The sequence below is a fragment of the Dysidea avara genome, chromosome 12 (assembly GCF_963678975.1).
Source record: "Dysidea avara chromosome 12, odDysAvar1.4, whole genome shotgun sequence".
Taxonomy (NCBI): Eukaryota; Metazoa; Porifera; class Demospongiae; order Dictyoceratida; family Dysideidae; genus Dysidea; species Dysidea avara.
The window spans coordinates 18,880,028-18,890,550 of NC_089283.1; the positions used below are offsets into that span (position 1 = coordinate 18,880,028).

A 10,523-nucleotide genomic window follows, 5' to 3' on the forward strand; every position below is an offset into this window, starting at 1 on the left:
GGAAATGGAACTGTTCTATACATACCTAAATCTTATGTACATGATCTCACGTTGTCTGCAGAACTTCACATGAATGGTACTGTGTATGCTACTTTATAGCTATCAGAAGCATGCAAATGGTCTTATTATATAAGTGTGGATAACTGAAAATTTACAACACAATTGGGTAAATAAGCAAGGAGAGCAATTACAATGTCACCGTGCATGGTAGCTAGTAAGTTCTAACTGAATTATACATATACTGCTTGTGCAAAGCTAACAACTTGAAAAAAGAACTTTGTAAGTGTTATCAGTTGTGCAACATCAGTGGCCCCTCACTGTCTTTGCATCTTTATCTACTATATACACTCTTCTTCTTTTGAGGATCCAATTTCCTGTTTGTGTACTTTTCTTGTTTATACATACTGTAAATAGTACCACCACTTACATTCATCACACTGGACCTACAGCACAAATTAATGTGGACGTTGTTAACTTTATTATACATTCAGATAAGAGTATAGCTAAACACATTGTCCCATCCACAGTAAGTGTAGTGAGTGGCTACAACACACTTAACAATTAAACAATGCTAGATAATATACATTCGTTACTGAAATATTCATTAGAACTCATAAACTCACCATAAAATCTCTGCCATGTTATGTTTTCCTCTTCATCTCAGTAGGCAATATGCATGCCTCATTCAATAGCAAAGATTCAGTTTAAAAAGAATTTATTGCACATGCCTGCAATTAATTATGCTAATAATGCTACGCTACAGCCAGATTTACATTAATTTGCAAACTGGAATATTGCTTTCTCTACAGTTAAATCTCTTTGCTACCTCCCTCAATGTCATTGTATCAGCATTCTCCAGGTCTTCCTCTGTTTGAGCAATCATTACATTGTACTTCTCGAGCTCATCTGATTAAAATTGTCTGCTCAACACTCCTTTAGTGCGTGCCATCAGGCATAAATATCCATTTTTAAGTGGAAGCTAGTGTACAAACAAATTAAAGCTAAACAATAGATTATGTAGCAACAATAGAATAAAATATTTAACGAAGTAATATACATATACAGTATGTGACTGAAAAAAATTGGCTCGATTTTCCAATGGATACAAATTAATTAATATGGCTGCTATAACATATGTGTGGGTATATTGTTCTATAATTGTAGGGAAGTCGGCTCTTGGGCAAATCTTTTATAAGCAGAACAGACCACTGTATATAATAATATTAATCAATAATTGAAAGCACACAATAACAACTAACTCTTACAACTACAGTACACAATATTAATATTACAAGTATGCATAATGAATTATTACATCATGTCACATCATTATAAACTCTATTACAGGTATGAAGGAGGAGTAGCATTATGTAATAATGGCCTGATTTTTGAATTTTCAGTGTATCAATTAAACAATGGATCATGAATCCAATAGCACTGTAAATTCAAATGGGTACAAATGACCCAAATTTTTGGCTTGTTTTACCTGCAATTCAAATGACCGATTTTTTGGTAGTAATGACCCAAGGATGTACTTGGTTATTTTAACTTTGTAAGATATAGTTATATTACCCAGATGCCCTAAGGTCTCTTCAACCTCTAGCCAAGTGTTTGAAATAACCTTACCATCATGGTTATTTTAACCATCTGCATGTGGTAAAATTAACTCACGTCACAAAATATTTGTTTATTTGTTTGTTTACATTAATTAACAAGTCAGTCATCATTAGTAATAACATACATTAATCTATGTGTGACACATATTCACAATAGTTGCTACATACTGCATCTGAATACTTTAAACATACCTGATCTTATAGAAGTTTCAAATTGTATATAAAACCTATGTTCTCCATGTTCACTTTTGATTGTGGGATGTAACACAAATGTTATAATGGCTAGTGTACTGTAAATTTAACCATGTAGGTGGTCATCTAATCTGTGCCATAGTATAGACTTGACCATACACACTGAAATTACCCAAATATGTTATTTCAACATCCTAAGTGAACAGTTATATTGACCTACCCTAGTTATTTTGACCAATTTAATCCAAAAGCCTACCCTAGTTATAACCACTTTTAAATGGTCATTTTAATAAAAAAAATTTGTAGGTTAAATTTACCCATGGAGGTTGAATTGATCCATTTGAATTTACTGTGAGGAAGTAATATATGTGTAGCAATTGCAGCCACAATGTACTGCATGGAAGAAGAAACAAAAATTAAAATTTACAATACCTTTTCAGTTTATGTGGTTGCTATGCAACAGCTAGATAATTATCTCGACTATTCTAAAGAGCATACAGTACTATATACCAGCTTGTGTACTTTCAAAGTAATAGCATTTCCACTGTGGAGATAAAAAGCACTTGTGCATTCCGGAGTGGAAGGGTAAAATGTGACAGCTTTATTATCAAAGTCAACCACTCATCATAGTATTATTGTGAAATATTACATCATCTGCAGTTTCACAATTGGTGTAACATTCCTGGAATGTCAACAATCTACAAACAGTACATAACACTATCAGTCAGTCAGCATGCAACTTACCGCTTTCAAATCTATACTTAAACATTGTTTCAAAATGTATATAAACCTATATCATCAAGCCTGGAGTTTGATTGTGGGTTTAATTTCACTCAACTGAGGCTACCTTAAGATATGTACGGGCCCCCACTGATCATCTTTTTCATCTCTCTACTGTTGACTGGATTAATCTAATGGAAATTCTATGAGTTAATGTTAATCAAGAGTAAATTTACTCTTGGTTAATGCAAATTGGTTACTTTATTGATACAACCATACCAGCTTTGTTCACCGACTTGAACTGTCACTACAATAAAATGTGTTTTTGTGCATATCACACACACACACACACATCACATACTTCAGCGGAGTATGTGATGTGTAGGAGATGATGGTTCACATTAGTTAACTAATGGACAAATGGGTTCACATTTGCTAACTAATGGACAAATGTGGACAATCATCTCCTACATATGTGACTGGGCCTGCGATAATATGGCATGTGGGCACATGATTTTTGCCTACTTTTTCACATTTTCATCACTCATAATGTTTTGTACCATTATGCTATGGCATTGAAATTTTCACCTCTTAGTAAGCATTTAAGTGGCATCATGATGCAAGTTACAGAATGGAAATATACTTTTCCAGTACAGAAATATGACCTGTAGAGCAATGGGATGTAGTTTGTGCCCACATGCCCTGTTTTCGCAGGCCCGGTCACATATGTACAAATACACACTTTATTGTAGTGTGTCTGTGTAATGGCTTAGCACAAAATAAGTTTATTTAGCTATAGCACATATAAATTCAATAAAATTGATGCTTTTCTATACATCCTACTACCTCTAAATAATAAAGGATGCCATGTACACCAATATACGGTCACACTGCTTGTCTTGTGTGCTTCACACACTATATCCTGAAAGTGTGCCTGCACCCCAAGGGTGTGCTGCTGGTTAAGTGTGCTATGACCACCTCAGTATTAACAGTGTAGGTTTGCATCATGCAGTAAAGCAAATTATATCTTAATTACACTAAAGCAAAATGCATCTCAGCAACTAATCAGACCAAAATATGATTGCTCTATAGAGGTATATACCTAGCTAGCTCGATCTTCACTGAACAGAAACCGCTAAGCGAAACTAGCCCTTCCCCCTCCCTCTTCCCCGAAAAGAAATGAAAGCAGAGTGCAATCCGGCATAGTCAATAGGTACGGCAGTGCAAAAACCTTCTGCTTGATATTATACGCAAAGCAGGTTAGCTATAGCCTATACCCAGATGGTACAATTTTCCGTACCATACGCGTATGGTTGTACCGTACCCGTATACGCATATGGTGTACCATACGCGTATGGTACAAAATACGCATATGGTATGGAACAGAACTAGCTATCAGTTACTTTTCAGACGCTAAAGTAAGTTTTGGGAGGCGATTTAAATTTCGTGCTCCGAACCGCCCTGCATGCATGTGCAGAAGTCACCCCGTATTTTTTTCTTCAGTTTTTACTTTCTTTATAGCTGACAAAAAGTCGGCTGATGTTCAAACCTCATAGTTGCTTTGTGGTCTCCATCAATAAACGGTTAATTAAACGCCCATGCTTTTGTATGGCTGTTCTCCAGAGATATGACTAGTCTATACCCAGACACAGTATCCAGCTCTCCAAAGTCCCATCATGTATTGGATTGAACAGTATACTGCATTACATCATCCACTTACTAGACAGCAACAATATCTACCCCAGGGGACAGTAGATGAATAGAAATAGGGGTGGAAGAATGAAGAAAGTGGTTACCAACCACATGAACTAGCTATAGCTCTATTTATCTGTATAAATATTTTAGTCACCAGTTCAGGAAATCTCGTCCCAAAGGATAGCAGGGATTACTGTCCATGTAGCCCAACAGCATGGAGAGCTATTATAATAGTTGTATAGTTATAATTGTGCCACCGTACATACACGCATTGCCAAGTATAACTTCTAAAAATTAGCAATAAATCATTGGCATGGACAAATTAATCCAGATATCATATTGACATGCATGGTGTAGAGTGTGCTATAAATACAATCTCAGAGAACAGGTTCATTGAAGTGACAACTTGGTGTCTAACATGTAGCTATGGCTTTTTAGAAGTTATACTTGGCAATGCATGTATGTACGGTGGCACAATTATAACTATACAACTATTATAATAGCTCTCCATGCTGTTGGGCTACATGGACAGTAATCCCTGCTATCCTTTGGGACGAGATTTCCTGAACTGGTAACTAAATATTTATGCAGAGGAATAGAGCTATAACTAGTTCATGTAGTTAGCAACCGCTTTCTTTATTTAACAACTACGGCTTTCAAGGTGCAACAAAACTAGTGTATTTTAACTCACAAATCAAAGAGTACAGCTGACTGTTACTGTGTTTACATTATAAGCTTAATGTCTGTAAACACTGTCTCACAAGACAATTTCAGAGTAATTTGGTTTTTCATTCTCGTGTAATGTCTGCCATTCAGAGTCATGGTTACAGTTTTATTGATTATGCATACACTGATGATACTACCACATGCAGTGTAAGTTATGTATTTTGAATAAATGGTATTTTAAGATTGCACTTTTTGCAGATTTGACAAATGATCAACTAAAAGGTACACTTAATGCTTTAAGTTGTTTCAATACTATAGGTAGCAAATTTTAAAACCTACCATTTTTGTGGGCTATTCTCATTACAAGCAGCCAAAACAGCCAAGTGTTTGTTTCATGACTTCATTAATATCATCACCCTGCAATGAAGCTGTAAACCCATGCATCAAGTGAAGGTTGTAGAATGTAGTCTTGCACCATAGGCTTAGCCTTGTACTGCCAACACAATATACATACACAGATGCATAATTATAGCTACTGCATGCATTAAAATTTGCATTGTTAGTGAAAGATACTGTTAGTTTTGCTGCAATTACTAACATATGCATGCCTGTGCCTCAGTTATTTGATACAGGAAAGTAGTATATTGCTGAAGGATCAGCTATATATGGGAATGATCTGGTGGAATTGATAGAGAAAATTGTGAAAATTGAGTACAACTGTCAGCAGGAAAGCTTGCATCAGAAAGTGTGGCAGGGATTGATATACCGCTTCATCTACTGTAACATATGGAATTTCCTCCTGTGGTATGATATCGTCCACTTCTACATATCATTGCTTAATGTAGAACAATTCTTCTTCACCTTGAATGTTTTCACTGCCATCTTCTAGAACATATGCATGACTTAAGATTTGATGAGCCATGAGGGCCAGAGTCTATTAAATTTTGATCACAAATAGAGATCAACATCTGAGATTATAGTGATCTTCTTAGATATACAGGATTGTACTTATTGTGGCAGCTGACTGTTCAATAGTAATCCTGAGATTGGTCATCAATTGCAGATTGTTGTAAATAGAAAATAATAAAGTTAAAAAATGCTTGAGTTCTGTCAAATTGAGCAGCTAGTTAAAGGAATAATTACAAGCCACCTACACAGGCTATTCCTATCATTCCTCATTAATTAAGTCATCCAATTTTGGCCGTAGTAGGCATGTATATGCTGGAATATCTTATACGCAGATAGCTATAGATATAGTCAATGTTTAGTAGGCCAATAGTATTATAGTATACAGGTACATATATGCATAGGTGTACACACATCACTACACTAATAGCTACCTTTTCTTGATAAACACAACAAAGACAATAACATAGTGATTATCACCATAATCAAAACAATGATGACTGAGATTACTAGAGCAACTATAGTAAAGCCTATAATAACAGTCCTACTTAATGTGTAATCACACATATGCATACCTATCACTTGGCATGAATGATATTCCTTCAGTAGGATTAACTGCAGCTTGTTGTACATCTGGAACATTAGATAGTAATGTAATAAGAGGCAGTAAAACTGACATGCGTAATGAGCTGATCATATTGTCATCTCAGGAATGCTCCATACAATACACATATGTACATATGTATATCAGGGATGGATCCAGGAAGTGGCAAGGGGAGAAGAACATCTAGGCCAAGATAAGGTGGTCAGGAGAAAGCTTATCTAGCTACAGTGTTAATGTACACTCAACGATATTTGAATGTGTGCACGTGTGTGTGTGTGTGTGTGTGTGTGTGTGTGTGTGTGTGTGTGTGTATGTGTGTGTGTGTGTGTGTGTGTGTGTGTGTGTGTGTGTGTGTGTGCGTGCGTGCGAGCGTGGTGTGTGTGTGTGCGCGCGTGGTGTGTGTGTGTGTCAGAAGCAGAAGTGTAGAGTGTGCGTCATGTAATGTAGTGTGTGTTGTGTAATGTAGAGCATATGTGGACATGTAGCGTGTGTTGTGCGTGTTTAAAGTTTTGGAGAATCAACCAACCAACAGTAGATATGCATACTCTGTCCAGTTAAGCTGAGCTTTCCAAGGACAAGCTATCATCTCAGGATGGGCTTTTCAAGGTGTGTGTGGGTGCGTGCGTGCGTGCGTGCGTGCGTGTGTGTGTGTGTGTGCATGTATTCTCACCCATCACACGATAAAAACTAGCATTCATTGACACGTTGCTGCTGATCACAACATTACATTGAAAGATTTTATTGATATTTTCCAGCAAGTGTTAACAATTAACAGAGGAATGTATAGTATGTGCACTGCAAGTATTACAAGACTATAAATTATGTAATATTATAGTTGTATCATGGCCCAAGTGATTTTCCCGATATGTACACCCAAGCTCGAGGGTCGCCAGGCCTGAGAGTGTGGGTGTACATATCAGGCAAATCACAAGGGTAAGTGGCTAAGAGTCTGCAGGTGATTAATTATTCTAGCCAATACGAGACCGACCACTGAAACTATTATATAGACCAACTTGTAGCAGCAACTGATATTGTAACTATGTTTGTTAACATGAATGGGCAAGTCCTAAGGGTATCATGGAAAATTGGTGGTACTGATCCCACATCAATGTGATATGTAGGAGATAATCCATTGAATAACTAAATGTGAACTATCATCTCCTACTGATCACATTGTAGCTATGTCCCACAGGAATAGACATCACTTTAAAGGTTATATCTGTAATACTACACTGCATGTGCAAGGAAAATATAAGAATTTAAGTTTGATTAGTGATCATATATAGAATAAAGTAGGGATACAAGGCACAACTGTAGATATACTAGTGGATATTATAAATCCCTACTTCAGTCTATACACATACTTAAGTCCACTAGTATATCTGCAGGTGTAGACAATCTCCCTTGTTTCCCTACTTTTTTCTGTTATCACTAAGACCAGGCAAAGTAGATTACTAGTTTCTCATCAGCCACTTAATCAATTTTGATGCAGGAGGGTGGTCATTTTTTATTGAAGGAAGTACCCAAAATCACAGCAACAGCAGGCTATCTGTCATTACAAGGATTATCAAAGGCCTTCTTAAAGCTGATGCCTACACTTTACCACTTTTATGAAGCAGGAAATGTTTTCCGTTGCTCATGTGGGTGCAGAAAGAAAAACAAATATACGTACATGCATACAAACATACAAACACACACAGAGGTTTTTTGGAAAACAATTTCAGTTAACCCCCACCAGATGTGGGTGCACACCTAAGAATTTTAAGTTCGATTAGGCCAGGCAAAGTTGATTTATAGTTTCCCATCACCCGTCTGCATCGCCTTCCACCCTGCGGCTTCTACATTTACTACTGCTGCAGTAAATGCACTAACATTTCAATGTATAGACAAACTGGTTATCATTTTCAGCTAAAAATGGCTCATGCTATAAGTAGCCTGTATGTGAGAAATGAAGGCTACACAGAACCAGTATAAACCTTCCCGGTAGGTAAGCTGTCCCTTTGAGGCAGTTTAGGCACAAAAATGGGTAAAGCAAGTCAGTTCCTGAAGATATTATGAATACCTTTCACAATGCCAGACATAAAACAACCCATATCTGGATTTGTAGGCTACCAGTGGATTCCATGTATAAATAACTATGATTGCTTGGCAACTATGGAAATCGTGCAATACATAACATAAATAGCTAGCTTTGAATAATTGATTTAGGTAGAGCCAACAAGCATTGCTACAACTGAAGAGTTCAGAGAATTATCTGGTTCTAAAAATTGATAGAAACGAAGCACGGTAATATTATATACTCACAAGCATCTTAACATTCCTTCCTGTTTATATTTTTGATGCATTGCCACATGCATAGGAAAATGCACTACTTAATTTCATAGTGTTTATATGGGTGAAAAGAAAAGCAAATTCCTGTGAGTCCTGCTCATTACATGAATCATACAATGCTATATCCGTATTATCAAAATTTTAATTACGCAGTCAATACTAAACAAACAAATTGTAGTCAAGCGAGTGGGGGTAGTGAGTTATCTATGTTCCTTTTGAAATCATTAATGGAGGGTGGATTATTCCTTTAAAGTTGTCCTGGATAATGACTTCTACATTAACTATCACAACATTCCTAATCTGTTCAGCACACTGATGCGTGCATGTATGTGTGTATGTATGTATGTAAATGAATGTTGCGATGGTAGACAATGTGCATGTTCAAAACAAATTGTAGGCATTAATTTATATGTGTTTATTCAATATGCAGCTATCAAGTCAACTCAATGGTGTACGTGTGCATGTGATACAGAGGATGTACTACAAACAAACATCTGTATAGTGTCATGAATGCATATCATTCTAATAAAACCACCTATACACTCTAATTCATTCAAACTTTTAATCTAAGAAAGCATTGACATATTCTTGTTTGTGGCAAAGTAGCCATAATCGACATACTCTTCTTCATTTTGTGTGGTTAGTTATTCTGCATTTCACAGAGTATTACTTTGAAGATTCTGACAGCAGTCTTTATCCAGGTCCCTAGTGGGATAGCACTTACTGAGAGAACATCTTGTTGCTGTGCAGTTGTGTAGATTACATATTAGTAAAACTGTATCATGCATGCCTTTTATGCTTAAAACATACACAGATGTAAAACATTGAACAAAAAAAATAGTTTACCTGCTCTATTACAATACAAGGACAAACAGACATATATAAACAACTTTAAACAGGCTGTAGGACCAGGTGTCCTACAGACTTTCAACACTTGTACTGTAAAGCCTTAATAAATAAACTAATATCCATTTGGTTCCACATGGGGTACTTTGAGATAATAAGTCACTCTCTAGAGTTCCTTGGATACATATACATGAAATTGACAAGGAGAAAACATCCTGACCACCTGGCTGACTCCTGTAAGCATTCGAGTATTAATCAGATGGCTGCAGGTTCTAGATCCTGTCATGGATTTTTTCTCCTTTCTCCACCTTTTCAAACATACTTTCTGTAACAACTTTAAACAGGCTGTAGGACCAGGTGTCCTACAGACCTTCAGCACTTGTACTGTAAAGCCTTAATAAATAAAATAAATAAACACATCTGCAATTTTCCTGCAGAGATTCACCTACATACCTACATTTGTTACACTACTTACTGTTCACATGTCTATGCGTTGTGCTAGATGCTTTCTTGCTCCACTGAGCATGCACAAGTACAATAATCGAGCATACAAATTGATGATGTAAAGAGTACGTAACACCCTTGATGACGTTTATATAATACAATAAATACTTTAGGATTAAGGAAGAAAATCCATCCCTCCTGGAGGAGACTGAGTGTAGCCCCGACTAGGCATTGGGTGACCTGCAGTTCGATTCCTGGGGTTGGAGGGATTTTTTTCCTTACTTTGGCCCCTTTTCTGTTACACTTTTTCAGCCATAAGTCACTAAGTCTAAGTCCTTGAAATTAGGTTAGGTAATCCTAAGGCTGCAGCACATGTTGCTGCAGACCTTCAGTGCTGGTCACTGTAAAGCATTAATACAATACAATACAATAATAATAATAATAAAATTGAAAAGGAAAGCCAAGAGATGAATTAGGCCAAGTCTTGGGCCATTGAGGTCCCA

The 10,523-nt window shown here is 36.6% G+C and overlaps 1 long non-coding RNA gene across 1 annotated transcript; it reads right to left on the bottom strand.

The window, feature by feature from the left end:
• Positions 1-144: 144 nt before the first annotated feature.
• Positions 145-1,714, bottom strand: LOC136241182 (uncharacterized). The gene is made up of 2 exons (XR_010694212.1): positions 624-1,714; positions 145-443 (listed from the first exon to the last, which is right to left on the bottom strand). It is a non-coding gene; the product is annotated as an uncharacterized lncRNA (long non-coding RNA).
• Positions 1,715-10,523: the final 8,809 nt, after the last annotated feature.